This window comes from Hevea brasiliensis, chromosome 7, assembly GCF_030052815.1.
Source record: "Hevea brasiliensis isolate MT/VB/25A 57/8 chromosome 7, ASM3005281v1, whole genome shotgun sequence".
Taxonomy (NCBI): Eukaryota; Viridiplantae; Streptophyta; class Magnoliopsida; order Malpighiales; family Euphorbiaceae; genus Hevea; species Hevea brasiliensis.
In genome coordinates, this window is record NC_079499.1 from 21,318,612 (window position 1) to 21,324,611 (window position 6,000).

Sequence of the window (6,000 nt, forward strand, 5' to 3'; positions counted from 1 at the left end):
GTTTTGCTAAGGTCTTGGGGTCCTCCATCTGCCTCCGAGAGGATCGGGATAGGCTGTCTCCGGACAATCTTGATGACATCCTGACCCGATCCATGAGCCTGAACGTGGAGTGTTTGGTGAATCAGCACATCGTTCGGGAGAAGGCTCACCGCCTGGGTAAGGAGGTCGAGAAGATGGGGCATGAGGTGGCTTCCCTCCGATCCCAACTCTCATCCACTCAGAACTACATATCTGAAATTGAGGGGCGGATGAAGTTCTACGAGGACAAGCTGGCCGAGCAAGCTCATGTTCTGGCCGAGCAAGATCATGTTCTTGAGGAAGTTCAGGTGCTCCGGGCCGGTGAAGTTGCTCACCTCACTGAGGAGCTCAAAGCGAAAGAGGAAGAGGTAGTAACAAGGGAGGCCGGCGCTTATGTACATGCTCATGGGGACCTCTTGGCCGAGCTCAAGAAGCGTTATCCCGAGGAGGACTTCTCCTAGATGGTTGACCTGGCTCCCCAAGAAGAAGAGGAAAGCTAAGAGGAGGCTGAGGGTGAGGAGACTGAGAGAGGAAGTGAGAAAAATGTAGATCAGGCTGGGGGTGATCCTCCAGCCGAATGACTTGTACAAATTTTAATATGAAATGAAATTTCCTTTTTTGTTCAAGGAACATATGTGATCGAAAAATCTCTAAATTACTTAAGCACTTGATTGTCTGAGCATATTAAAACAACTAAAAAGTGATTATTAATCTAAGTGTAAGAGGTTGGAAGACACAATAAGCATGAGATCGGCAGGGAACCAATGCTGAACGGGACTTGATTAAAATTGAAAATTTGGCTTGAACACTTAAGATCGGGATCATCATTAAACTGGATTGGAACCTTAACTTGATTATTCCTAAACTTTTAAAAGGGAGATCGGCAATAAAAATGGTGACATAAAGATTTAGTGTTTATTCAATTTCGTTTGTCAAGAGAGATCGGGAATGTAATTGACTAGTCAGGAGAATTGACAATTGGTCCGAGAGGTCAGTGAGGCTTTAAAATGACATGGGGACTCAATATTGATTCGATTCCTTTTGAGGAGAGATCGGAAATGTGGTTGTACGGCAAAGAGAGATCGGACATGTAATTGGCTGGCAAAGGGACACTTAGTGCTGGGGATCGGTTTCGAAATTTATTGATTCTGGGGATCGGCCAAAATATGGTGTCGACAATATTGATGACAATGCTGGAGAAATTTTATCCGTGAGTTCATATCATGGACAAAATTTCTGGATTCTTGATACTGGTGCTACTTATAACACGTGTCCACATAGAAACTGGTTTATCACTTACAAATAGATGAGTGGCAAGGTGTTTCTGGGTAATGATCATGCATTAACTGTTGAAGAAATTGGTAACATCAGATTGAGGATGTTTGATGGCGTTGTCAGAACTATAAAGTGTTGGCATGTTCCAAGACTAAAGAGGAACCTGATTTCTCTTGGGACACTTGACTCTCATGGATTCAGATACCATACAGAGAATGGAGTTCTCAAAGTGTTCAAGAGCTCTATGGTACTCATGAAGAGCAGTTTGGTTTCAGGATTGTATTTTTTTCAGGGCAATATAGTTTTAGAGGAAGCTGCAGTAGCATCTGAAAGCAATAATCAGAATCAGACTCAATTGTGGCATATGTGTCTTGGTCATATGAGTGAAAGAGGATTATCTGTGTTAAGTAAGTGGGATTTGTTGGATAGGTAGAAAACAAAATCTATGGACTTTTATGAACACTGTGTGTTTGGCAAACAGATCAGGGTGAAGTTAGATAAAAAGGTAGTGTGCAAGAACAGAGGAACAGTGGATTATATCCACTCAGATCTATGGGGTCCTAATATAATCCCTTCCAAGAGCAGTGCCAGGTACTTTATGACTTTGATTGATGATTACTCTCGGATGGTGTGGGTTTATTTTTTGAAAACAAAAGATGAGGCATTTTCAACCTTTGTAAAGTGGAAGACGATGATTGAGAAGCAGAGAGAAAAGAAGTTTAAGCGTCTTAGAACTGATCACGGGTTAGAATTTTGCAATCGTGAGTTCAATGCATTCTGCAGTAATAAAGGTATAGTGAGACATCGCACTTGTACAAGGACACCACAACAGAATGGTATTGCAGAACGCATGAACAAAATGCTTTGTGACAAAGCACGAAGCATGCTCTCACATTCAGGATTAAGAAAGGATTTCTGGGCTGAAACAATTAATAAAGCTTGTTTCTTGGTTAATAGATCTCCATCTATAGCTATTGAGTGCAAACTCCTTTTGAGATTTGGTCCAGTTCACTTGTTGATTACTCTCAGCTGAGAGTATTTGCTTGCCCTGCTTATGCTCATGTGAGAGATGGTAAGCTTGAGCCGAGGGTAAGAAAATGCATATTTCTAGGGTATGCATCTGGAGTGAAAGGCTACAGGTTGTGGTGCAATGATCCAAAGTCTCTAGGATTAATTATCAGCAGGGATGTGAGATTTAATGAGTCTGCTTCATTGGATAGTCAGAGGGAGAAGTCAATAGTAGAATTAGATCATGGTGTCAGAGAACAGGTGGAGCTTGATATTGATACTTCAGCAGTTCAGTCCAGTGATTCAGAGGATGAGGTACAAGATCCTGATCAACAAGAGAATGCACCTGAGCAACAGCAACAAGAACCATATAGCATTGCAATTGGTAGATAGAGAAGACATATTAGACCACCGCAGAGATATGCATATGCAGATCTAGTTGCGTTTGCCTTGTCAGTTGCTGAAACAGTTAATGTGCATGAACCCAACAATTATAGAGAAGTTATTTCTTGTTCAGATGCAGATTAGTGGGTAGGTGCTATAAGTAAAGAAATTGAGTCTCTTCACAAGAATCAGACTTGGCAGCTTGTAACATTGCCTAAGGGACGTAGGTTACAAATGGGTGTTTAAGAAAAAGGAAGACACTCCAGGGGTTGAAGCACCTCGATATAAGGCACAGTTGGTAGCAAAAGGCTTTACTCAGAGGGAGGGGATTGACTTTAATGAAGTGTTTTCTCCAGTTGTGAAGCACAGTTCTATCAGAGTCTTACTTGCTATGGTTGCTCTTCATAATCTAGAGTTTGAGCAACTAAATGTGAAAGATAGCATTTTTGCATGGTGAGTTTGAGGAGCAAATTTATATGAGTCAGTCGAGGGATTTGTCATTCCAAGTATGGAAAACTGTGTTTGCTTGCTTAAGAAATCTTTATATAGTCTGAAACAGTCTCCTAGGCAGTGGTACAAAAGATTTGATACATTTATGGTTCATAATGGCTTTAATCGTAGTTCATATGACAGTTGTGTGTATCATAAGAAGCTTTCAGATGATTTCTTTATTTATTTATTGTTGTATGTGGATAACATGCTTATTGCTGCTAAAAGCATGTCACAAATTAATATTCTGAAAAAGCAGTTGAGTGATGAGTTTGAGATGAAGGATCTGGGTACTGCAAAGAAGATATTTGAAATAGAAATTACCAAGGATAGAAGTGTTGAGAAGCTTTTCTTGTCTCAATAGGCTTATGTTGAGAAAGTGCTTAAGCATTTCAACATGAATAATGCTAAGCCTGTGACTTTCGTTTGCTGCCCATTTCATGTTATCTACAGATATGTCACCAAAAACATATGAGGAGATGGAGCACATGTCTAGTGTTCCCTATTCAAGTGCTATTGGTAGCATCATGTATGCTATGGTATGCACCCAACCTGATAATTCACATGCAGTTAGTGTTGTGAGTAGATACATGGCATGTTTTGGGAAAGAGCATTATCAGGCAGTGAAATGGATTTTGAGGTATTTTAAGGGTACTACGGATGTTGGTCTGACATTTAGCAGGGCCAAGATGAGTGATTCAGTTGTTGGCTATGTGGATTCAGATTTTGCAGGGGACTTAGATAAGAGGAGATCTTTGATAGGTTATTCATTTACTCTTTCTGGAAGTGCTATCAGTTGGAAGGCAACATTGCAAGCTACAGTTACTTTGTCTACCACAAAGGCTGAATATATGGCCTTAGCAGAGGTAGTAAAGGAAATTTTATGGTTATAAGGTTTGGTGGGTGATCTTGAGCTGATACAAAATAAGGCAATAGTGTTTTGTGACAGCCAGAGTGCAATGCATCTCACAAAGAATTAGAAGTACCATGAGCAAACTAAGCACATTAATGTCAGATATCACTTCATTTGAGACATTATATCTTAGGAGACTGTAGTTGTGCAGAAAGTTTCTACACATGATAATCCAGTAGATATGATGACCAAAGGAGTCCCAGTCAGTAAGTTTAGGCATTGTCTAGACTTGGTTGGTATTTGTAGTGCTCAGCAATGCCCTTTGCAAGGGCATATGGCAAGACAGAGTGTTTGTAGTTTATTTTATTGATGATAGAGGAAATTCAAGCCAAGGGGAAGAATTATTATTTTTGTGGCTTTGAAATTTAGATATATTTTTCATGGACTCGAATTGTGACCTGACCCTGAAAGTTTCGCGCTGCCACCCGATTAGGATAAAAAGTGAGATCTGTGGTGGTTGCGGAGGACCTGGGCTCCCACCACTGATCTTCTTGGTGGTGTAGGGGCAACGCCCCTGCGGTATAGACCAATATAAATATTGTAATATTATACCCTTTGTGGAAGAGTTGTGAGATATTCAGGAAACACACTAGGGTTAGGGTTTGAGAGTTCTGATTGATTGTATCTTGCTCTTTTCATCATAGTGGAACTTTTTCTCTTGTTTTGCCCGTGGACGTAGACCTTACGGTTGAACCATGTTAAATCCTGTGTTATTCTTCTTCTCTTTTCAATTCTGTGTAATTGTACGATTTATGTGTGTGTCTTAGATTTGTGTGCTTGTTATAACAAGCAAATTGAAGCAACCAAAATTTTCTGTGACAACAAAGCTGCAATTGCTATGACAAAAAATCCAATCTACCATGGAAGAACAAAGCACATAGATATTCGAGTTCATTTTATTCAAGATCTTATGGTAGAAGGATTAATTAGATTGTAGTACTACAATACAAATGAGCAAGTAGCTAATATTTTCACCAAATCTCTCCCACGTGATAAGCATGTCTACTTCAGAAATCAGCTTGGAGGGTGCAATTTTGAATCAAGGGGGAGTGTTGAATAATTGATTCAAAATTAACTGCTGTAAATTCATTTTTTTTTTATTGCTTATCGACTCGGTCTAAGTTTGTTTACATTCTTTCATTATTTTTCTATTTTCTAGTTTATTCAAGGCACGTTGAGTTAGTGCCAAATATTTCAGCTTATTTGTTACTTTTTCAGTTACTATGTAAAGCCTATTTAAAGGCAAGTTACAGACCATGAATAACAGGAAAATTGTTGTGCGTCATTTTACAGCACATTTGTGCCTATCACCTGTTTGTTTAAATTTCTCTTTAAAGATAATTTCTTGTTTCCAGTTTTTTTTAACTCTGTTTCCCAACAAGAAGACTAATATACATATATGTACTCACCGCATTATCATTCTTTAAGGCCTACAAAGAGCTGTGACTCCAAATCGTAGGTTGGTAATTGGCAGATCGTATTTGATTTGCAGGATGAGATATCTGTGCCTTCACTGAGCAAGTGAGCTCTACATTAATGTTATTAGAAGTATGAAATGCACTTGGCTGTGGATGTGCAGAGACATTACGATTCATAGGGTAGAAAAGGGACAAGTCGGAGAGTTTGATAGCCATTTCACTGGGCAATTAATATGCTTGAAGGGGTACTCGGAATCTTTATACAGCTATGCTTATATGCCTATGCATATGTGTATGTATATATATATATATATATATATATATATATGCTTGAAGGGTATCATATTCTTCACGTGCCAATTAATTAATTTTAATTAGTGTGGAATCATTAGCTATAAAATATTATTATAATTAGTGTGAAATTGAGGTGCAGGTACAAAACATGGACTAATAATGATTTTAAAATGGTTAATTATTAGCATGCCATGATAAAGT

At 39.0% G+C, this 6,000-nt stretch overlaps 1 pseudogene; it reads right to left on the reverse strand.

Moving 5' to 3' along the window:
* The window catches only part of LOC110641111 (probable terpene synthase 12), a 71,668-nt pseudogene extending 65,947 nt beyond the window's left edge, over positions 1-5,721 (reverse strand).
* Between the last annotated feature and the right edge of the window lie 279 nt (positions 5,722-6,000).